At 45.6% G+C, this 25,090-nt stretch overlaps 1 long non-coding RNA gene across 2 annotated transcripts in view; it reads right to left on the bottom strand.

Moving 5' to 3' along the window:
- The window catches only part of LOC127480669 (uncharacterized), a 47,644-nt gene that overhangs the window by 12,006 nt on the left and 10,548 nt on the right, over positions 1 to 25,090 (bottom strand). Inside the window, exon 3 of one of the 2 annotated variants that reach the window (XR_007907977.1) lies at positions 3,076 to 3,337. The exons of the other annotated variant lie outside the window; for it this stretch is intronic. This is a non-coding gene — a long non-coding RNA (uncharacterized LOC127480669). Of the gene's footprint in view, positions 1 to 3,075; positions 3,338 to 25,090 lie in introns of those variants that run through there. 2 annotated transcript variants of the gene reach the window in all.

Raw genomic sequence — 25,090 nt, 5'->3', positions numbered from 1 at the left:
ATATGGACCAAACCCCAATTGCCGTGTTTTGAATGGAATAAGTATGGAATACTTGCTATCTGTGCTGGCAATCAGCTCTCCCTGGAGAAGGCAAGCACTCAAATCATTATAAAAGCAGACCAGCAAGATAGAGGCTGCTGTTTATCATGTGCCTGTGATTCTGGAGATGGAGAAAATCCCAGTGATGAGTCTGGTACTGCTGTTTAACAGTCTTCTGTGGAGCAGATCATCTCTCCAGGTCCCCAGCCACAGGGGAAAGGATGACATTAGAATCCCAGCTGTTGGAATCTATGCCCTCAGCTCAACAGACTGCATAAAGGATCCTGAAGACAGGGGTTTTTAACTCCATGTGCCCAGGGTGAGCCTGAGCCCTGGACACCAGCCACTGCAGAGAAAAGGGGGTTCGGGGCTGGGCTCATGTGCAATCCCTGCCCAGGAACCACTAGGTAGGTGGTTGCTTCTGGTGTCCTCACATTCCTTTCTTGTGAGATCAGGGGGATCTGATTGGCAGCCTGGCCAATTTGCAGGGGAGTTACCACGTCAAACACCAGTGCTGGTGGAACCTTTGCTTTGCTGTTAAGTGCTACCCTGATTTGACTCTGGCACTGGAGACTTAAGTGACTCATTACAGCCTTTGTGCACAGAAAAACCCCAAATCCTTAAACGTTCAAAGCTACACATCTCCAAATTTGATGACAGCTCTGCACTGTTTGCTTAGGGATTTCTTACATTTTTGAAAGAGAAGTCTGTCAGCAAGGAATCAGACCAGGGATGTCTTGGTTACTAGTTCATCAGTAATTGAATTACGTACCCTTAAGATTCATGCTTCCTCCCTTTGAAAGATCTGCTATAGCTGAAGGAGATGGATTTGGTAAAGGTAGTCCTGGACCACAGTTGAAACTTGCCCAGGTAGTTCTCATACAGTGATGTTTATAAACAAACCCCCACAGGAGCACCATGATGACCGGCAAGCAGGGTCGGCACCACAGCTGGAGTTTCCAGGCATGCACCTTGGCCAGTAAAGGTGTGCTTTGGTGGCAAACTAAATTATTTCCGGAATTTGATCCAAACCGACAAACATCTATAATTGAAAATAGGGGAGTAAAAGTTCCTGAAAGCAGGAACAACACATTTTGACATTTTCCAAATTAATTCCTTTGCTTTCTTGTTTCATGAGGAGCTTCCAGTTTGAAACTGACCCTGACCTGTTGTGGTTTTTTTTGTTTGTCTGTTGGTTGGGTTTTGGGGTTTTTTGGGTTTTTTTTGGTTTTTTTTTTTTAATTAGTGAAAACCATCTGAAAGGAAAAAAGAGGAAGGTTTCCTTTTGGTCCACGTGAAGTGGAACGAACACTCTGGCTCACCTACTGCCACACACAGTCAGAAACTTGCCCTCCCCAGGCATTTGCATGCTGTGAATAAGTGTTCTCTTCACAGGAAGAATGGAGTTCAGGAAAAACAGGATGAGATGGGTGCACCACCACTCAGGCAGAGTGTTGTAGAAATTGTTCTTTAAAAACCCTTTAATTGCTAATTTCTTCGAACTGTGGAGGGATGCAGTTTCTGTTTGCAATCCACCACCATTGTACTGTTGGTACAAGTGGTTACCTTATCTGTACCAGAGAGCCAAACCATGACACTCTCTTAATTTAGAGCTGCACAGAGAGGACCACCTACTCCCATGGCTCGCCTGTGGACTGCTGGGGTGTTTTCACTGAGTCCTTCTTATGCATTTCAGTGAGTCCCCACTTTCCAAAAATTGTTGTGCATCCTCCATGTGTGGGAAGTGTGGCACAACATGGTGTGTTTGCATAGGTACCACACCACTTGTGTCTCCATCAGCTGCAAACTTCACCAGAAACAGCATCTTCTCCTAGATCTTTGGCTACTTTACTTTGGAGCGGTGTGCCAAGAACAGATGTCTGCTGGATCTGTGCCAGGAATAGTCAGAAACAGGACTTTCCACAGAGAGTTATTTTTTATCAGTTGCTTGCTTTTTAATCCATGTGACAAGTACATCACAGACCGTCACCTTCAAGGGATATTAATTAGGCACCTAAAATGAGATTAAGTGGACTGGCAGAGCCATTTGGCTGCTATAATTACTATCCTCCTGTTTATGTTGTGCCTTTAGCTGAAGTTTGGGCAGGACTGACGAGAATGCAGGATCACTCATGGGTGTAAATTAGGGTTGGTCACATTTCCCTGTTTTTCTGCATGGCTGCTGCAGATTTCAAATGGAAGCCAAGCACAAAGGAGACAAAGCTTAGTGCTGCTTCCTCCATCACTGGGCCCCTTGCACAGTCAATATGCTTCAGCACTTTTTGGGGTGGTTCATACATCACCAGTTGTTGTAGGTCTTCACATGTGATCTCCTGGCCCCCTTTGCTGCACTATGGAATCTATGGTTCCTGCAATTTCTTTTCAAAGGATGGGGAACCCATACCCCTCTGAGGAGTAAGCTATGGGAATAACCTCAGATAGCAGTTGCTTGGCTCAGTTTATGTGAGTAAAATGCCATGGGTCATGATGCAAGAGATATCAAATAGAACCTTGTTAGCAGAGTTAGTCCACTCTGACAAAGGGGGGGTATTGACACTTAATTATAGCTTCCATTTTCTTTCCTCCTAAGACAGAGTTTAGTTTGAAAGGTGATCGGGTTGCAGTGCATGCATAGAGCCCCCATTCTACTGTCCTAAGGGCACTATATTGGGGAACAGCCATGGGATATAATTTGGGAGGCACTTAGGAGAACGGAAAAAGACTGGTGCCAACCTCCACCTTGTTAGCCCTAGATTTAATAGACAGATACACGTATCCTCAAAATTTTTCTGGAAAAGTTTGCATTAGGAAACAGAGGCCTTGACTGGAAAAACTGAGATGTCTGACAGAGAGTTTATGAGCAAGCAGAAGGGATGACAGCACATGGATGGGGGTGTTTGCATAAATTTTCAATTTACATAAGGATGACTGGCAAAGGCTCTCTGGGCTTTAGAAGGAGAGAGGCCCCGAAGCTCAGATGACATTTGCTGGAGAAAAGAGGAAGGAGCTTGAGAGCAGGCCTCAAACACATGCAGCGTATTTAGGTCGTCATCATCATCTCTGGTGCATTTTGGTTGTGAGGGGAGAAATCCTGGGGAGCAGAAGGCTCTGCTGCAAGGCAGCATGTGGTGAGCCTTCCTGGCAAGGTCTCCAGATGCCCCATTCTCCTCCAGTATCACCTGTGTCTGCTGCCCCCAGGAAAATGATCCAAACTCCTTCCTTCTGGTTTTTGTCTCATGGGGTTGAGATTAGAACATGTTTCAGCACAACATCCTGCACCTTTGCTTGGCTTCTCTCCCTAGGAAAAGGGAGTAGAAGAGACATTTAGAGAGCTCTAGGAAAGGCTCAGGGAGAAGTGGAGCAACCCATCACTTTGTTGAGAGGGGTGTTCCTCTAAAAAATGTCAAATCCTCTGTTGAAAGGTGGTAAACTTAGGTGTGTGGGGTTTTTTGTTAAAAATAGTTGAGAAATTTTGTGCAGGATTTGTTAAAAACCCTTTACAGTTGAAAGACAAATGTTTAAAGAGTAATGAAGAAAGAGATCTTCCACTGAAGCTCAAATTCAGGCTTACACACTCATGGAAAGCCAATTCCCAGTGGACAGAGCTACTTGCAACCAGGTATTGCCATATGACATCCCAATGGCACTGTGCTCCACAGTTTCACAGGGACAGCTCACACGCAGTTCTGCGTGGGGGGATTCTTGTTCCTCCGGCTTGCTGGTGACTCACAGGCATGAAAGACAAATGTATTGAGAAATACACTGCCAGTGACAGCTCTGATTACTTCCAGACCATCTCCATAAGCCTCCACAGCCTACCTATGCCATCCCAGCCATGCCTGATCTCTCACTTCCACTTGTCTGCTTGCCTCCATCCTTCTGGAGGCATGTGGTGAAGGTATCGCTGGCTTATCTGCTGCTAAAGCCCTATCTTCTTCCCATCTTGGATTCTCTTCCAGGAAAAAGGACTGCACACAGTTCCCTCTTCAGCCAGGCCCCTCTGCCTGTGCCTCTCACACCATATAAGCCCAGGAGGTGGTCACCTCTGCTCTGGAGCAGTCTGTGGGCTCAAGGCCTTATCAAACAGTGGAGGAGTAGAAGCACATGCCTACCACAAGGCTTCACATTCAGCCAGTTAACTCAGACAACACCTCCTATCTGTGCTCTCTGCAGCAGAGACAAAACCTGCCTGGGTTTCCTGATTTTCACTCCCCATGCAGCCTTTAGTGCGGCATCCCACTGCAAACTCAGCAGATCCTTTCCAAGTCAGTGGAAACTTCTAGCTGAGCCCTGCTCACCAGCTTCATTGCTGCCTTTCCTGCTCTGCAGAACCCTTGTTTCTCTGTGTCCTTCATGCCCCTTCCCACCTGCTGCAGAGCATAGAGAAATTGCCAGCAGCTGAGGTCTAAGGCTATTTTGGCCGTGTCATGGCTGTTCCTCCAAAGATCAGTGACATGACAGGCTTTGCTGTACAGAAATCAAACACCAGTAGTGTGCCATGACATAACTTTTTACGTGTGGCCACGAGGCACATGTGGTGTAAGGTTTAGCTTTTCTGAGGTAACAGCCACCAGGGGGTGATGGGAAGGACAGCAAAGGAGGAGTGTTTGGCACTTCTCAGCAGGAGACATGTGCACATCCCTCCATCACCCCAAGGCCCAGGGTCTATCCTCACACAGGCACCTCTACAACTTACTGTTGCTACAGCTCGTGGTGTTGAAAGATGTCTCAGAAGGATCACTGTGGAGTTCCTCAAAGAATCACAGAAAGATTTACATCTGGTGGTCTTAAGCCCACCTACCTGATCAAAGCAGGGCTCACGAAAACTAGGTCAGGACCTTACCCTGTCTGTTTGGAGACTCTCCAAGGACAGAGATCTCACCATTTCTCTGGTGCCTGTCCCAGACCTGCACCACTCCTGTAAAAGGAGGTTTTTTTCATATGTCCAACCAGAATTTTCCCTGTTGTGACCTGTGTCCACTCCCTCTTGCCTTTTCCCTGTGAACCTGCGAGGATAGTCATTGTCTCTCCTATGTAACCCTGCAAGGGAGTGGAATGAATTACAGAAACTGGGTACCCTCCTGACCTTCTCTTCTCCAGGTTGAACAAGAACAGCACCCTTCCACCCCTTACTGTTTATTAAGCTGTGCATACCCTCTTGTTGCATCAAAGTATTTTCCTCTTCTTTTATTTTTGCCACCTCTTCCTGGTGTAGCTTTCTCCTAAATGTCTCTCCCATCATGGGCCGCTCAGGTACAAAAGGATTACTTCTGACCACTTTGAACAAGAAAGTGAATCACCCTGCAGAAAAGAACCCAGAGACCCAGCCAACACCCCACCATCAAGACCACTGGAGATGTGCTGCCGAGAAATGCCAGTCCCAAGAGAAAACCCACCTAAACTCCTGGTAGATCTCTTTGGTCCTTTATTTCTGTCCTTCCCACGCTCCTCTTGCTGGTGCTTAGTTCTGAAGAGATGCACTGCTCTCAAGTCAACAGCCTGCGTTACCTCCCTTAAGAACACTCTTTCCCCAGCAGATCTTCTTTCCAGTCTCCACTTGTGTGAGCTGTTGAGTGGTTAAGTGTGGATTCAAGCCTCCTTGTCGTAGCTCAGCTAGGCAGGCATTTCACTGGTGACATGGGTGCATCCTGCTGGAGACGTGAAGGCCCTTGAGTTGGCTGGAATGAGTGGCACACTGACCTCAGGGTCTTCTCTTTTCCACTGTGCTTGACTACAAAATGTGCTGTGGCCTTAAGCACGCACAGCCTGTGTCAGTAACATCACAGGATACAATGTGAGACACATCAATTCAGTCACAGAACAACTGTTAAGACTGTTGATCAGCAGCTACTTTTCCAGAATGAACCGCAAAATAAAACCTAGTTAGTGAAAGGGAGGATTCAGCTGGTTTTGATGCTTGAAGGCAACTCGTTTCTGCTCAAATCACTAAACCCTGCTGCCACATGGATCAAGCCTCCAAAGGGCACAGTTCTCCCTGCTAGGATGCTATAACAAACCAACCTGATGCATCCTGATGGCCTGGCTATCAGGCCACTAAAGACTGCATGCCAAAAAGTTCCAGGTACTTGCTGATGCCAGTCTCATGTCCAAAAGCTGCCAGACCAAACAGTGGGAACACCTGAGAAAGACATTTTCATGTGAAAACCTGGTCTTTCTCTTCACTTTTCTAGGCAGGCCACATTTTGTGTTGCTTGACTGTCCAAGGAAAGGAAAGCACTGAACCTTCAGTGGTTAGATCTAATGTGACAAATGGGATTTTGGGGGTGCTTGAATAAAACTGAATAGGGAGGCAGACATGCTCTGCAGCGTGTTGCAGATGTCAGAGGCAGGTGCTGCAGGTTTCTTACACATGCTGTAGTGAAGGTGATGCAGGATTACTGTGCACCACAAAGGGACACAGCTTTTCTGATTTCCCCGTCTCTTAGGCTCTGCCCTCTTTTCTGTGCTTTTTGTTTTGTGACTGCAGGAAAGACGCTTTGAGAAGGCCTTGAAAACTCAGAAGCGTGGATCTTTTTAAACTTTCCAGTTAAATATTTACTGTCCCAGACAGAAAATGCTTCATTCATCAATTGTCTGAATGCCCCCACCTGGAAAAGAAGCACAGAGCCTCAGAGATCCTTCAGCAAACAAATTCCTTCTCATTACCAACTCTGTGGGCATGACTGTTCTCAGGAAACTTGAAAGTCAAGCTGCTCAAGAGTGCTGCCCATACATGTTTACCTTGTACTCCAACTTCCCTCTTCAGACTAAATCAGGTACTTTTTGTCTGGTTTGCCTAAACAAGTACAGCCAAGGAATGAATGCTGGAGCAGTCCTGGGGGTTCAGCCAGGCTAGCCCCAGGTTTCTGACACTCGTTTCTGTGATTCCTGTAAACTCCAGGTTAACCAGCAACACCCACAGGCTCCTCAGCACCACACACAGACATCAGAAATGCTTGTATACAAATATTTTTACATCTTCTTGACCTTACTCTTATACCCTGACTTGTTCTTTTACATGAAGGAGTAAAAGGCTTGTTCTTTTACATGAAGCTGACATCCACAAAAAACTGCTTTCTAACCAAAGGTCAGACTGTGGGCTTCCCCGCCTGTGGAAGCAGGTATTTCAGGCCTTGAACTTCAGCTGCATGTCCCTGAGAGTCCATCAGGCTAAGCTGGAAGTGGCAAAGGTGACTGTGAAGGGCAAACCATTTCCCCTGCAGCCTGGACTCGTCCTGTCAGAGCTTCCCAGGAAGGAGCACAACCCCACGGTGTTCCATGGAGGTCCGGTCACCATCCCCTGAGGCTAACAAATAGGCTGAAAGAAGCTGTGTTCAGCAGGAGTAGATAACTTTGCAGTGTGCTGAGTGGAGGACATGGCTGCAATGTGATGAGTGTATTTGTAATATTGACTGCAAAAGCCAAAATCGGTGTGTCAGGTTAAACCCATCCCAGCTAGTGAACTTCTGAGCAGTGCTGCCATGAGCATGAGGGTCAACAGTTTCAGTGAAATTTCAAAAACTGATACCAAATGTTTGTCTTAGCAACTCAGTGTATTTCAGCCCTCAGATATTAAGTTGTATTGACATATTTCAGAGCATCACAGAGAGAGCCTGTGTATACTTTTGCTTAAATGATAATGTGAATTCATACCTGATATGACTACTGTGCTGTTGGCATGGGTGGAGTAGTTCTTGGGAGAGATCTGGGCCCCAGATTTTGCAGCATTGCTCAACAGTCATTGTCTGGAGCTTGTACCTATACTGGAAAGCCTCAGAACATGGAAATACTGCAAAGAGCCATTTGCCTGAGCCAAACAGGTTTCTCTGTGGCTGACCAGTACTTGGAGCAGAGCATCATGACCCTAGTAGTCAATGTTTATTAAAGAAAGGTATGCAAGAACATTTTGTCAGAAAAAAGAAAATAAAGGGGAAAAAAAAAGAGAAGAAGCCAGTCTAATAAGGAGAGAGCAGTACATGTGTAACAGAAAAGCAGCATGGTTTAGTTACACATTTGTTTCGTACTGATATGCAAAGGGCCTGGGCTCTCAAAGATGCTGCCCAAGTGCCAGGATGAAATCCTGCCTCTAAGTATCATTTTCTAACCTGGCCAGAGTCCAGAGGACCATCAACAGCTGACCACAATGTCCTGTGCTGTCCAAACTCCTGCTGTTTAATGCCTTGCATGGCAAATAGCACCTTTTCCCATGCAAGCTCACACTATTCCCTCTTCCAGGGACCACTTCTAGCCAGTCCTGACTGACTGGTACGGCCATGGGAGCATTAAAGTATCATCAGAAGAGCATTTGTCTTCTCAGTGTGGCTGCAGTTCCTGTGTACCTTTTGGGGATGGAGGCAGATATCACAGATTGGAGAGAGATCACTGCAAGGTCACAGAGATGGTTGATGGGTCTAATGTAAAGAGGAGAGATGGAGGGGATCAGGCTTTGTTAGCCTGGAGAAGAGACATGTCAAGGAAGCCCTAATGGCCACTCATCAGAGGTTACTAACCTCCTCTCAGAAGTTCACAGGGATGTCTGGTCTTAAAAAGCTTTATTTTATCCCTTGTCATAAGGGACAAAAGGGACACATTGCAGCATGGGAAAATCTGTTTGTAGGTGAGGAGAAAAACAACAGTGGTGCAGCCCTGGGACAGTGCCAAAAGAGGTGGTGGGATTTCCACTGCTGGACATGTTCAAAACTTAGCTGGACAAGGCCCTGACCAACCTGACCCTGCTTTGAAGGCAGTGGAGCTTGGAGAGGGGGGTGGGAGTAAAGACCTTCAGCTGTGCCTCCCCACCTGAAAGTTTCCATGACTCTGTGTGCAGAGTCTGCTGCTCCCAGCCATATGTTAATCATACCTTAAAAAATAATTTCTGAGTAATCCTGAGGATTATTTATGTGACCCTGGGGCTCACTCATGTGAGTACCAAGTATAGGACTTGCTCTTAATTGAAGAGTTAAACATAAGTCAGCAGCCCAACGGGATTATTCAGTCTGCAACAGTCTGGCAAAAGGGCATGTGAGTTTTCCATCCGTTCCTTTCAGATGTTGTTCTGATATAGCATTTGCTGCACATTGTGTAACTATGTAGAATTATTTCCCATGTGTTCCTGGTAGGAAGGAAGGTCAGTAGCGTGTTTCAGAGTTCTTTCATGTCTGTCAGGTTAGAGAAGTGCTAAAAATCAGGTTTTACATCACTGACCTCCTGTTGATCTCTATTATCAAAATATTTGGAGGCATACAGAGGAATCCCTAGTGCACCTTTACCAAGGACTTGGTGCTTTGTGATTTCTTGGGAGTGGGTCTTTTCAGGACCTCTGCAACCAGTTGATTTGCCTCAGCTCTTATGGACCAGGAAAGCCACCTAAATTTTAAGGAAGCTTGTTTCACTCGCTCATTCACTGACAGATTTTCCCATATCGACTATCACATGTGTGTTCACAAGCACAGAGAGGTGTACACCCAAGCAATCTGGCCAGGATCACTTGGGATGACACAGTGGATGAGGGACACAGGTATCAAGTTCTCATTGAGTCTCTTGCAGCCCCTCTTCATGGGTGATGGTATAAATTGGGTTTGGGGCAGGTCTTGCATGCTCTGTAGGATACAGGGGCTGCTACACGGTGGTAGTTTTGCCTCCCTTCAGCATCATTTCTCCTTAGTTTGGGTTTCATGAGGTATCAGAAAGAGGCAAGGCAGAAGTGTGTTCTGGGACCCTGTTGCCATCCTCCCACTGTCAGAGCATAAGGTCTCCTGTTTGTAAATCACCACCTAATCTCAGCACAGGCCTCCTGGGCGTGGCATAAGAAGCTGCATTGAATCAAAGCAAATTCTCCCTCTTAACTTTAGGCCTTCTACAAGAGTCCTGTGAAATGCAATTAAAGGAGCTCAGAAAAATTTAGATTGGAAGGCGTCTTTGGAGGTCCCTATTCCAACAACCTGCTCCAAGCAGGGCTTACCACAAAGCTAGATCAGGTTATCTCCACCTCTCTAGGCCATGTCCAAGGACTGCACCATGTTTGTGGGACGGTTTCATTTCTGTTTTCTCAAAACTACTCTTGGACTGAATGTCCCAAAACTGAACTTAGTTCAGGATGCTGCTTGATCAGTGCCATATAGCAGTGGAGAAGCCCTTCTCTCCACTGGCTTTTAAAGACCATCCAGGCCCTGATCAGCCACCAAGGTCTCAAGGCCCCTAGCTGTTGTTCCTTGCTGTCCATCAGGATTGCAGCACTTTCTTCAGACCATGGCCCTCATTCTGCACACTGCTGGGCTCCTCCCAGCCAGGGGCAAGACACATCCTTTGCTCAGGCTGTGTTCCAGGAGGTTCATGGCATCCCATTTCTGCAGTCTGCTAAGGCCCCTCTTAAAGGGTTGAGTTCCCCTCCAGCTGCTCCCCCAGTGTGGAATTATCCCCAGAGTCCTATATCCCCTCTTCTAGCTTGTTGATAAAGATGTTAAAAAAGGTTGGCGTGGGATTACCCCTGAGAAATGGCACCTCTAACTGTCTGCCAGCTACTCTTTGACTGATGGACCTCTGTTCTTGAACCTGATGGCCCATCCAGTTTTCCACTCACTTAGAAGTTTGCCTATGAAATCCATATTTTCATCAGCTTAGCTGCAAAAGTAATGATCAAAAACTCAGAAATAACTCTTGCAAAAACGTTTTCCTTCCTAAAACATCATCATTTGCAGACATGTTTTGTTTTCATCAGTTTGATCCTTTGGTGTTGGCCCAACCTGGGAATTGGTATTGTGCCACCTGCTCTGAGTACCCTGTTATTCTAACAAAGAACACCCACCCATCACTTCATACTGGCACCAGCAAAAAGGTTTTGCCATATATGAAAACTAGGAGGGAAATCCATCTTTTGTTAGCTCCTAGAGTTTGAAAGTTCAGGTATTGTTGACCAAACAATAAAACAGATATCATGAAGGAAATGGACTGGCAGTGCCTTGTAAACATAGTTTTACTAATTAGGGAAAAAAAGGGAGCATTGACGCTTTTATTATCTTAGGACAAAAAGTGAGCTACTGGAAGGAGTTACAAGCAGCAAAGAAACATGGCTTTGTCTGCAGGTTGGGTGTGCTTTAATCTGACATCCTGACAAAGCTGTATGGTGAGTAATACCTAGGGTATGTCTGCCAAAGCTCTAGAGCCAAAGCACAGAATCTACCTGTCACTCCAGAAGGGCCCGAATGAATAGCAGGACGCTAATCCCTTGGGCACCACTTAGCCTGATGCATCTGGCTGCTATAGTAGGGAGCAGGTGATGCTTCCTTTTGGATTACTACAGGTGTGGAGCTCCCACACACAGAGAAAACCACACGGCTGCTCGTTGCTTCAGGTTAGCTAAAGCTTTCTGGTAATGGAAAGTAACGTGCTTAAACTTCCAGGGCACTTGCTACTCACTGTTTCAGAACTAAAACTGACTCGTCTTTCTCAGGATGATCCCAAACCTTCATGCATTTCAAAGTTTGTTTTGCTATGATGAAGTGTTAGGTGGGAAGTTCAGACATTGTTTCTCTGCATGCTTCCCTAAAAAGCCTAGTTTTCTTCTTAGGAAAAAGCATTATACTGGCAAATCTATGAGTAGCTCATATAACTAGTGATCATCTTAAGTTATTAGATCCAAACCAAAAAATGCCTTTTCCAAGTGAGATATTGGAAAATTTTGCTATTTACTTTTTTCCTTCAATACAGGAAATATATCTAGAGTTTTTCTTACACCACAATAAAAGCTAAGAGAAGATGTTACCTCTGTGTCTGGTCCTTTGTGTAGGTCATCACCATGTTCATACTGGTGCTTACTGAGCAGGGGGCCCTCTCAATCAGCATTTCAGAGAATCCTTCAAGGAAGTTCCTGGGAAGACCCAAGAGGAACCTTTCTCTTGAAGGGGTCCTTCACCTGGGCTTTTTCTATCAGTTTCTCATTTCAGTCACCTTTATTTCCTTACCTAGCTGTGAGCACTGTGTGAGCTACCTGAATAGCCAGGAATCTCTGCTAATAGCTAAAGGCTGTGGATTTTACCTATTTTGAAAAGACAAACATATTTATTCGTACCTAGAATGACTCTGTTGCAAACTAAACAATAAAAATAAGCCACGTCTGTGAGAACTTTCTGAGTTATGTCACCATAGACACAGTATTGTCCTATCATTCTTACAGGTGAGAAGAGATGCACATTTTGAGAAAATGTTCACAGATGGATAAAATGAAACAATTGGCTCAGTCACTGCATGGGTACAATAGATTTCAAACCCATTAGATAGCAACAGGGAAGCTTTCCTGCAATTGCTCTCAGAAAAAAAAAAAAAAAAAAGTAATTTTAGTGTGGAGTCAAGATTTGATCTCTGCTTCTTCCACCTCCTGGAATGGCAGGACCTGGATTTCTTTGGATCATTTACTTACTGTCTTGTATACAACAGATGGGAAGAGGTGCCTTTCTGGAGTGTTCAGGCACATATTTTAAATTGAGTTCCTTTTACTACCAAATGAGTTAAGTGTATATGCTATCACAGTGCAAAACATTTCAGTGAAAAGAATGAGGAAGGAACATTGCATCATCCATCAGGATGAGCCTCCCTGACTTGCTCTTATCCCTAGCCAACCCCACATCTCAGGTGTACAAAATGTGTCTTGCTTTTGGGGTCACAGATTTGAGCTCTGCTGGTTCAGATCCCAGAGGTGTGAGAGGTGTAAACTAAGGGTCATCTGCAGGATGCAGACCTTGAGCAGTTTATCCCTACTAAACCAAAAGACTTCTCTATTGAATACTTACTTAGTAGATCAGTGACAGCAGGGTGCAAAGGCTTTACTGGTCAGAAGCCACATTTCAAACTCCACCCTGAAACCAGAAGCGTGCTATAGTGTCATGTGCATGCAGAAAAATACCCAGCTTAGCAAGGAGCTGCCATATCCTGCCCCAGCTTCAGCTTTCAGGGTGATTTAAGGTGGAGCTCCTGTGGAGTGACTGTGATGTTGAATCTCCAGGTGATAACTGCCCTGCTGATGACAAGGAGTGTCTAAAAGCTCTGCCGGCAGCCTGTTGGCCAGTAGGAAGAAAAAAGTCCCAGTGGACTCACTGCTACTCAGTCCTCCAGGAACAACAAGGAAACCACCTCCTTCACCTGGAGAGAGCTGCATCTGCAAATACAGACACCTCCCAGCTGCAAAGCAGATATGCTTTATTACTGTCTTCCAGGACCAACATCCCTTGTATCACAGGGATGTTGGAGTAAGCTTTGACTTGTTTCTCTCTTATAGGCCCCAAGCTCACCCCTGTGCAGGGAAGAGCACTGAACTGCCCTGCCTGTGTTTGGAGCCACAGTAGAGCTTGGCACTGCTGGTAGTACCAGGAGACAGTGTTGAGACATGCAGAGGGAGAAGTGGGAGGGTAAGGGTAAGGGGGGAGAGGTGGTGGCAGCCTAGGGCTGCTTCACCTTAACTCCATGTGCTAGCAAGCTTCTTCTAACAGGGATCTCAATCAGCTCCCTGCCCCATGGAGGGATGTGACAAGTTGTTCAATTATTGCAGATGAGTGTCTGCACTTGGACTGTTGTAACTTTTGGAGGTTACATTAAGCTTTATCACATTCAACAGGTTTAATTGTCGTAATACAAATATGTCTTTTGCTTATCTCTGGAAGCATTCCTCCTCCCCCCGCCCCACCCCACCCTCCCCTGCATTTTGAAGACTTAGGTTTCAAGTTCACATCTATCAGTATAAAAAGTAGCAGGACATGCCCTATCATGTCCTGGACACCCTAAGCCAAAAAAAGAGAGAGCTGCACCCTTTCCCCCTCGTTTAGATACTATCTTTTATATGCACTTAAAATGTGCACATAAAGCCTTATCACGCCCAAACCATTTCCGAAGCAATGAGCAGTCACTTTAACTCTTAGAATTTTGAAGGACTGTAATTCCAGGGTAATTTTACCACTCCCTCTGAAAGTCTTTTGTATTTGTGATACTCTATGCGTCTCATAAACAAAACAGACCCGAACATATCAATCACATTATCAGCACAGAGAGGATTACCTAGCAAGGCACCTTAGAATATGCTTTGCACTCCTGTTGAGTCCAAAATAGCAGGTAGCCCATCTTACTCTGTAATAGGATTAACACTGGTGGAAAAAGTGTTAGTACCTTTCTGGTGTTCATATAACCCAGTTCTCCTATTAAGTTAGAGATGTGTAAAACAGCAGGTACTTAAGTTGGGTAAGTATTAAAAAAAAACAACACAACACCCTGGAGTATTATCATCAGACCACTATGGTAGAAAGGCATGAGATAAGGTATTTCTTGACCCTGCAACCCATAAAATCTTTGGGACAAAGCCTTATGGTTTTTTCATGGTGATCTGGAAAGTCCAAACAGCAGCAAGGTTTTCTCTGATGTGCAGAATCCAACATGCAAAAATCAGAGCAAAAGTACCAAAGAACAACTCACGACTCCCTTCTTCCTTTTGCCTTTGCCTTTCTCAGTAAGAAATCAGGGTTACAGGTCAGCTTCTTTCCTGCTGAACACCTATGAACTTTGTGCACTGGGTCATCATCCATTCCCTCTCCAAGGGGGTTTCTATAACTGGGGAAGGACAGGGATGACCTTGACGGTTACAGCTTAAGCCTGACTCAGGCAGGATCACTTGCAGATTATGTTTTCTCACATGTCTCCTTGTGTGTTGCTGGTACATCTCTCATGAGCTGAGTGACTCTCAGTGAGGCTCAGTTCATTTCAGCACCGAACAACCAAAATGTGCTGCAGCATCATGGCAGCCAACATGTATAGGGTGTGCTGCACATGTTGTGCCACAGGCTGTGCCGGATTTCTGAGTCTTATATTGCTCCACGCTTTTCTGAAAACCATGCTTCCATGGACACAGGAGTACATAAAGGTCTCAGCTTTCAACTAATGGTAGGGAAAGCATGACATCTGAACCCAAAGATTTTGAGGAAAAGCAGTTTAACCTTCAAGTCCTACCTGACCAACCTAGTGGCCTTCTATGATGGAGTGACTATATCAGTAAACAAGGGAAGAGCTACAAATATAATTTATCTGGGCTTCTGTAAATCCTTTGATATAGTCCCCCACAACATCTTTCTCTCTAAATTGAAGAGAGATTGATTTGATGAGTGGACTGTTAGATGGAAAAGAAATTGGTTCAGTGTTTACATCCAGAGGGTAGTGGTCAACAGCTCAGAGTCTCAGTGGACATCAGTGACAAGTGCTGTCCCTCAAGGGTCTGTACTGGGACCACTGTTATTTAATATCTTCATCAATAAGATAGACTAAGGGATTGAGTGCACCCTTAGCAAGTTTGCAGATGACACCAAGCTGAGTGCTTGACATGCCTAAAGGATGGAATACCTTTCAGAGGGACTTGAACAAGCTTAAAAAGTGAGCCCATGGGAACCTCATAAGGATTCACAAGACCAAATGCACGGTGCTGCACCTGGGCTGGGGTAACCCCCGGTATCAGCACAGGCTGGGGATGAACAGATCGAGAGCAGCCCTGCTGAGAAGGACCCGGGAGTGCTGGTGAGTGAGAGGCTGGACATGACCCAGCAATGTGCACTTGCAGCCCAGAAAGCCAGTTGTATACTGGGCTTCATCCAAAGCAACACAACCAGCAGAGCAAGGGAGGGGATTCTGCCCCTCTGCTCTGCTCTGCTCTGCTCTGCTCTGGTGAGACCCCACCTGGAACACTCTGTGGTCCAGCTCTGGGGCCCTCAGCACAGGAAGGACATCGACCTGTTGAAGCAAGTCCAGAGGAGGTCCAGCAAGGCGATCAGAGGCATGGAGCACCTTTCCTATGAAAGCAGAGAGAATTGAGTTTATTCATCTGAGTTTATTCATCTTGGAGAAGAGAAGGCTTTGGGGTGACCTAATTGTGGCTTTCCAGTACCCGAAGGGAGCTACAAGAAAGCTGGAGAGGGACTTTTTACAAGGGCATGTAGTGACAGAAAAAAGCAGAACGGCTTCAAACTGAGAGAGAGTAGATTTAGATTAGAGATTAGGAAGAAATTCTTTACTGTGAGGATGGTGAGGCACTGGAACAGGTTGCCCAGACAAGTTGTGGATGCTCCATCCATGGGAGTGTTCAAGGCCAGGGTGGATGGGTCTTTGAGCAATCTGTTTTAATGGAAAGTGTCCCTGCTCGTGTCAAGGGGTTGGAACTAGATGGTTTTTAAGGTCCCTCCCAACCCAAACCATTCTATGATTTCTATGATTATCTATTAAAAATTCACTACTAAAAGACAATACCTTGCCTTTCAGATTGCTCATACTTCATAGAAGGAAATATGTGGCATTATGCCACAATCAGATATGGCTGTGTACGTATTACATTACCAAGTGAAGACTCACACATCCAATTTAACTACAAGCAATTGTATGTAAGTGGCCACTCTGCTGGGAAGATGCACACATGTGGAGTTCATCCTAGATACCTTTACTGCTTATTTCTGAAGCCTACTTTTATAGGAATGAACTGCCCCAAACACACAAACACAGCCTGACATGACTGTCTTCAGGTCATCTGATCCATTTGTGGCATTCAAAGATTTAAGGCACTGCAAAAGCACAAGGAAGCAAAACAATCAACTTGTTACATATGCTTAATAGATGAGATCCTGGGATTTCAGGCATTCTTGAAATCTGTTTAATGAGAATAGATGAGTAATCTGCTATTCTGACTACCAAAAAGCCTGAAAATAATCCGGAAATCATTGATTTCCAAAAGGTTAAATAAAGCTGCTCCTAAGCTCTGCCTGCTTTGTGCAATCCTAGAAAAAAACCTGGATGCAACAAAATATACATCAACTTTAATACTGGATAACTCAGCAAGATCACTTCCAATCACCTCTGGGAAAATGCAAACTTGCTTTGCAGTGTACAGATTTTAGTCAGCTAGCAGCTTACAGGAGCACATTCTGGTTTGGGAGTGATGAGTCAAATCTCTTAGCTATTTCTGTTAGAAAAGAAATAATTTTCTGCATTTAAGAAAAAAAAAACAACAACAAACCCTTTATGGTAGTTAAGGAAGGCTTTATGAGAGACTAAATCCTTTTTGCTTTTTTTTTAGTTTTGCTCGTGGTAACAACATCTCATTTCTCAGAGACAGATGAATCTTCTGGAACTTTGTCTCTTCCTTGCCTTGTACTGCTGCAGAAACTGGAGCTAATGAACCGAAAGCTGTATGAGAAGGCAAGACTCCCATTCAAAGGCTGTTTTAACCTCTTCCAACAACCCATTTGTCACAACGTAATGAAGCAGAAAGACCATCTTTCCTACACACAGGTTAAAGATGTCTGTGCCATAAACAAAATCCTTGATACTGCTACAGCATCTGTTGTTTTAACAGAGGGCTGACTAAATGACTGCTTGAGCTGCTCCACAGCCTCAAGCCGTATTCCTCCAAGGAAGACCAGCCCAACTGAAAGCTGGGAGCAGACCCCAGTATGCTGTACCATTGTGCCTATTAAGAGTTGGTCAAACTTGGCTGCATACATAAAAAATGTATCCCATGCTACAGCAGCTAAAACCAGTGGGAAACAGAAAAATGTAGGTGCAGCTATTTCTTCCCCACAACTTTTCCTAATTAAGCCTAAAAATGTCTGTAAGGCGAGCCCTGCCCCATCTTTTTGAAACCAGTCACTACATGTGCTTGTCAAAAGTACTTCTTTCATGCTGTTCTGTAAATAAAAGCCAGCTGGAAATTGCAAGAACATAGCGTGAAACGATGTAAATATCAAATAATCCAAAGTCTTTAAGTAATGTTTCTAAACACAGAGAGAGTGGCAGGTATATTGTACTTGCACGGAGGATTTCTAAAAGCCAGTGTTAGTTCATGTGTAAGTGTATAAGGAGAGAATACATGATTTGGGCAGGGAATATGGCCCTGTGCATTTGAAGGTTTGTACAGGACTTTCAAAATTCATACAGCAAATGACAAGAGCTCTGAGCCAACCACGTGTTACTGTATACAAGCATCCTCCACTATCCCTGGGTCCCCTGGACAGCTTCCAGCAGCAGAAGGCACACACTCTGAAGATGTACCACCACTTTCCCTTCTGCACAGCTTCTAGACCCAACAACAAAAGATGATCTCAGCACACATGAAAAGATGTCTAGCACAAAGTGAACCCAAACTTTGCAGAGAGAGACTGTGCCCCTCTGCTCAGCACATCCAGAGTTTTCGGATGAGTTTTGGGTTTCCCAAGACATTAGAGATGTTAAACTGAAGAGTTCAAACACAGGATCACAAAGATGTCCTGGGGATGGGAATACAGGACATTATGGTAAGAAGTGGAGGAAACTGGTCTTCTTCAGCCTGAAGAAGACAAGGTTACTGTGGGGTCTATTTGCAGTCAGCCATTGCCTATTTGAGCAAGAGGCATCTCTTCTCTGAGGCACATGAGGAAACAGCAAGACAAGAGGCATGGGGAAGTTCTGCAACAGGGGAAGTTCTGGTTGGACATAAGGAAAAAATTTCTTTCCATCGTTGGTGCAGACAAGGCCCAGATAAGAGCTGGTTAGACCTCTGTCCTAGGAGATATTCCAGACTCAGCAGGACAAGGCAACCTGGTCTGGCTTTGGTGAGTCCTGCTTTGAGAAGGGAGTTGGACCGGGGGGGCTCTGTATGTTTCTCTTCTAATCTACATTTTTCCATCCTTTTTATGACCCTCAGGTGTGGATTTTACAGTTATTGATTCGGGGATGTAGGTAGGCTTTCAGCATTTCTGAACTTCAGGAGTCTGAGCATCCCTTGTGAGTCACCTCTCACTGAGCCACCATCACTGTTTGCCATGAGGCTTTCAGAAATAGAACTTAGAGAGCACTTCTGAACATGAGATACAAGTTTAGAAGACCTCAGCTCACTCCTTCCACTAACAGCACTAAAAAAAACTAAGTTGTTTGCCCTCCTCTATTCTTTTGTTAGCTCCAGTCCCTACCTTCTGCATCTCGGTCTGCCACCAGATCCAGAAGAGCCTATCCTGAGCCTCCCTGGCAGCAGGCTCGGCCAAGACAGGGACACAGATCATGGTGTTGCCTCCCACCCTGGTGCCCCCCATCCCAGATGTTCAGCAGCGGGGCAGGATGGAGGTGTACCACAGTGGCATGGGGATGTGCCATCCCTCCCAAACCTCTCTGCAGTCCCCTCACTGTGGGGTGGCCGATAGCGAACCCAGGCTGTGGAGGCACTTTGGGTTGCCCAGGGAGCAGTGGTGTCCAGGAGAGCAGCGCTACTGCTGGAGAAATCTGTCTTAGTCTTTGTGGCCTTCACCCAGCCCTTACCCTTTCCCTTCCTTCAACACCACTCACACACTTCTGTGCCCTGCTGCAGCCTATACGCTTTTCAAAAAAAATAGCAGCCACTCATCCTTTGGCTTATTACATTTGTTAACCCACTTAACAGCACCACTGAAAGGTGAAAGGGGACCAAAACCAAAGCCTGGAAGGGAGATACCTCTTCCACTCATTTGTAACAAAGTTTTATCAACTAAAACATCTGGGCACGTGTTAGTCTCACTTGTCCTTGTTTAACGCAAAGCAAAGAATTGGAATAAGCCGGTAGGATGCAGCACGGGAAGCTTGGGGGCAGAGCCAGTGTCCCAAAAGATTTGGTTTCATAGGTGTGTTTCTTTGACTTGAAACATTATTATTATATTCCAAATGGGTTGACAAGGCAAACAAGCACAATTGCTTCATAGGCAGTCAGTATGGATGCTGAAAGCAGAGCCCCCTGGCCCATCCCTTCCCCAGACAGCTACTGCCTTCCCGCAACACTCCCAGTACACAGCCCGTCTAACGTGTTATTTTGTATGAAGAGTTCAGCCAAATGAGCCGTGAAGCAATGAGACAGGCAAAAATGAAGCAAGTACAAACCATGCCCACAGCAGCAATCAGACAGGTTGAGAACTGTCTGCTCCTCCTTCATGGATGCTGCGACGAAGACCTGGCTGCACCAGCGTGGCAGAAGGACTCCCATGGATGTTTATCTCACCAGGAGCAAAGAGCAGAATATCAAAGAAATAAATACCCTCCTTGACCCATTTTCTCCCTTGCTGGCCCAGTTTCCCTCTTTCTTTGGTTTCCAGCTCCATTCTCTTTGCTGGGCACAGCTGAAGAGAATCTCTGCCTGCCCAAGCAGCCAGGCAGCACCTGCCCTGGGCCAGTGCTGCACAGCACCATTCCTGCAGTCTAAAGGTTTGTTGGGGCCTCCCAGCAGACTGGAAATACACACAAAGCCTGTTTTCACCATCAATAACTTATCCTTATGTTTTCTGCATATTTGCAAGAGTTGGGGTACATGGCAGAAGAACTGAAGCTGCCTGGGAGCTGGATCATTTGTGTGGCAACTCTTTCATCTACAGAAGGAACCAAAGCTGTCCTTACCTGGGCAAGTACATGGAGGCTCCAGACTCCTTTCCCTCTGTGGTTAAATCCCCTGAGATGCACAGCAGGCTGGAGGTAGCTGGGACACCCAGCCAGCTCCCAGGGACAGCCCTGGAGGATGCACCCCAGCAGGCCATGCTGTTCCTGAGTTATCACACACTGGGGTAGTTCTGTTCCCCACAGCCCTGCCAGGAGCGTGTCCCAGCTCCTGCACAATGCTGGCTTCGGGGTACCTCTCCAAGCACCCTCTCACCTAAATATGTATAGACACTTATACCACCTGTTTTGCCACTGTTGCTGCTCAGGGGCTGGTTTCGGTCAGTGGAAGGAAGGACGAAGGAAAAACAGTGCCCAAGGGCTAGGAGCTGAGGTAGTCTGGTGGGACTGTGGTTGGGACCTGTGTGGCTGGGACCCTATGTGTGCTTGAAACTGGCCTGAATTTGAAGGGATACATGTAAGGATTGTTACAGGAGTTTCCTGAAGGATCCAGGACCATTCCACATCTTGGAGGCCAACAGGTGCAGCTCTACCCCATATCTGCACAGTTACATCCCCTTTCCCCTCTGCCACACCAGATGGACACATCCAGTCTGTGGATGGGGAGCTCTCCCAGGCCTGGGTATTGTTTGGGAGTATCTGAGCCAAAGCAAGTGGCAAGGACAGGGAGGAACACCACACAGAAGTGATGGTGGTGGTGTTGTCAGGCCAGCACCCAGCTGGGAAATAAAGGAAAGCACAGAGATTGTATTTAGGTGAAGTTTTGGGTCATGAAGTAAAATTAGGGGATGGGGAAGGACAGGATGTAAGGCCAAAGCAGCATATATGTCATGTCTTCTCTTATCACAGGTGATGCATAACTCATTGCATTCCAGAGCTGCCTATTGTTGTACATGCATCTACAGTGTCACCATAATGTCTGTACCTTGAACTATGGGGATAGCTTGTGGGCAAGGACACCAGAAATGGTTTCAAAAAATGGTTTACAAAAAATTTGCTTTTTGCTTCTTTAAGGGCTATTCTTAAAGCACAGTTTTTCCCTTCCACCTGTATTTCATGATTTTGAAGGAGGAAATATTTCAGCAGCAAGAGAGGCTAATTCTGTAAAAAAACACAGAGCATTTTACTAGCATATCATTCCTAGTAGAAAATTATAGACTGCTGCTTCATCTGTTCTTCTGCTGTCCCCCTGAGTGCCCATTGCTTGCTTTAGGACAGGCATATCTGCACAAAGAGTAGCTCTTGTTCTGAGTGCCACAAGCCCCGCACAAGAAGCTTCTGAGGTCTGGGCTGTGCCAGCAAAAATGGGGGCTGATACCTAGGCCAAGTCAAAAAACATGTATTTACAAATATTTAAGAAATGCTAAAAGCAGACAGAAAATCTTGTCAGCCTTCTACTGTCTAAAAACTGAGTGCTTTTCAGCCTGAGCTGTTTTAACACTCCTCTTCACAAACACCACGTTCCACCCTGCAGTGATTTCCTTTGTAAAAGGCAACTCAGAAAATAAAATAGCTCCATTTCTTCCAGGCATATCTGAGAAGCCATTTTCTAACAGTAAAACTGACAGATTCAGCTGCTTTAATAACTGTGGTATTATCTTGACCTGAATTGCTTTCAGGGTTGAGGATTCTGCTGTGACCCTCACACATGAAACTGCTTGCAAGGGGAATGACTCCAGTGTTACCTGCTGTGGGGCCTCCAGGGTCCATTGCAAGCTGCTGCAAGAACTCTCTTCTCCTGCCAGATGTTTCTCCAGCAGCCTCACTTCATGGGTCACATCACCTTTAAAGGGCCTCTTCTACTTTCCAGTCTTCCTAGTCCCATTGCAGAGTAACTCTCATGGGTGCCCCTGCCTTAGAGACCATCACTGGAATCCCCTGCCTCATCTCAACACCTGGACCTGACAAAATCATGTGCACACATGGCATCAGTCTGGATTGTGAAACTGGCCCTGGCAACAAATATGTAAAACATCTCCAAATACATCTGTGAGGCAGTTGTGGTACAGTCTGTGTTAACCTCCCAGTGGCAAATGAGTGAGTTTTCAGGTGCCACCTTGAAACAGTACCTTCTGACCATTACAGACAGGAAAGAAAAGAGGGGAATTCTTCAAAAGTGCTCTCATAAGTATATAGTTCTCCTCCTTGGGGCAGGTAAAGGGACTGTCTGTGTTTCCAAATGCATCTTGGCAGGCAACAAATTAGGCAACATGGAAATGGTCACAACACCCACTAGGACCTTTACTGAAGATGCCTAAAGGACCAGGGCCTGTACAAAGGATAAGGTGACAGTGGTGCTGGTAAAATCTTGTCCAGGTCATAATTTTTGCCTACATCATTGAGAAACCTTCAGACAATCAAAGAAAACATTACTTAAACAACCAGCAACCATCAGTTCTCTCCTCCTTGGTAAACATATCTAAACACCTCCTCTTAAGTCTCCTCTTTCACATGCCTCTTACAATGCCACTTGAGTAATATTTAACCCTTATCTCCCCGGCTCATAAAGGAGATGGAAGAACTGGAAAAGGACATAAAGATATTGGGAAGATGATAAGTAAGGAATAGCCAACTACATCATGACATAGTGGTCTAGAAAAGAGATGACTAGAGTGAAAGCAGATCCTATCAGTGGTGAGGGGTAATTAGTACTCATGTGTCTCTCAGTACAAGAACAAAGAGGAAAAAACCAAAACTAGCAGAAGGCAGCTTTACATTCAACCAGAGGAAGAATTTCTTCTAACCATACACAATGCAGCTGTGTGACCCATTATTGGTAGTTATTTTAATCCTGCAGTCTTGCCTGGATTAAAAACCCATAAGACAAACTCACAGAAGTGGGTGGACAAGATAACAGGACAAGACAAAATTCACCAAAGCAAATACTGCTGTGGTCAGGAGGAACATACCTTGAGCAGAAAGCAGGGCCAAACTTTGATGCTGACTAAAGAAGAGCTTGAGACTCTGTGCTGGGGCAGCCAACCATTCAAAGAGAGTTACACCTCTCTTTTGTCCCACTTCATCCTCATTACTGCCATCATTAAAAACTAGCCACAGTGACTTCCAGTCATCACTTTGCCTCATGCCTTCTAAAGAAAATGTACCCTACCTTCACATTGCCTGCTGCCAGATCCTCACTGGAGATTAACTTATTCTTGACTGTGTTACAGAAATGTGCTCAGATGAATCCATTCTGCAAAACATAGTTTGCTTATATGGAAAGGAGACAGCTGAGGGGGGTCCTAGTTACAGTCTGCCACTGCCTACAGGGCATTAGAGAGAAAGCAGAGCCTGATTCATCTCAGAGGTGACCAGTGACAGGGCAGAAGGCCCTGGGGGCACAAGTTGCAAGAGGGTTTGGAAGTGAGGGGAAAACTTTCCTGTGAGAGCAGTGCAGCCCCAGGACAGGCTGCAGAAAGGTGGTGGGATCTCTATCCTTGAAGAGATCAAGCACTCAAACAGATGAGGGCCTGAGCTACCTGACCTAGCGCTGTGGTGAGCCCTGCTGGGCACACAGGGATGTATTGAAAACTTCTGGAGATGTCTCATGACACAAATCTTTGTCAGATTTTGGGAACCATACTCCATCCAGTGTGACCAGCCTTGCAAGCCAGAACTGATCATCCATGTATAATCAAATACGTAAGTGTTCTTGACAGGGGAACAGCATCTTCCATGCATGATTGAGACACCAAATCACAAACTTCATGGGTGGTTCAGTGCTCAGCCGTGAGCTCCCTGATTCACACAGCACCTCTGCACTGCTGCCTGCCCTGCAGTACTGGAAAGGATCTGCACAAGGGAGGAGCTGTACCTGGCACACATGCTGAAGTACCTTCATCCACTTTTCTGACTACCTCATTGAGGGATTATCTGTAATAGTGACTCCCACAGATGTCACAGGTGTTGCTTTATCCATGGCAAGGGGAGGAAGCCATAGAATCCTGCATGTAGCAGCCTTTATCTGCTGCCCTCTGGGGAATTCTCCAACGGTTTAAAGAAAACAGAAGAAATCTCTCATTTCTAATTAGTCTTTAAACAAAACCATCACTACCAGTTCTCCCCAAGCTCAGTGCCACACTAGGCCAGATACACCAGGCTCTACAGCACCATTTTCATTGCCCTGAGGAACTGTGGCCCACATAAAAGAGGTGGGAACAGCCAATTTTCCTGTTGTCCTGCATGGGTTTAGGTGGACACTGGAAAGTGGTTCACTTTACCCTTAAAGGAGAGAAATGGGCAGCTCCTGGATTCAGCCCTTCCTAAGACACAAAGTTTGCATCATCTGTATCAGTCTCCCATGGACCCCAGATAACAGTCCCATGGACATTTTAAAGGACCAGTTTAGATGAGAATTTTTGCACAGCTGGAAGAGGTGAGCAAAATCATCACTCAAAAAGAGACACTTGTTGAAAATGAAAATCCACCTCTATCTTCTCAAAAACAACACCAATATTATTTTTCTCTTTCTATCGCTCTCTTTCTCCCCCTTCTGTCCGTAATTTGCTCTTCCTGGTGGAAAGGAAAGGAAGTATAAATTATTGCAACACTGACAAGACCTGAATAGCATCTTCTGTCACTACCAGTAAACCTTAGGAAGCAGAATGGACCTCTGACAGGGCTTTGTGGATTTCTGGATATGCTATCCATG

The sequence above is a fragment of the Manacus candei genome, unplaced genomic scaffold (assembly GCF_025592945.1).
Source record: "Manacus candei isolate 608988 ecotype Guabito, Panama unplaced genomic scaffold, ASM2559294v1 h1tg000074l, whole genome shotgun sequence".
In the NCBI taxonomy this organism is placed as follows: Eukaryota; Metazoa; Chordata; class Aves; order Passeriformes; family Pipridae; genus Manacus; species Manacus candei.
This window is presented reverse-complemented; position numbering and strand designations above follow the sequence as displayed.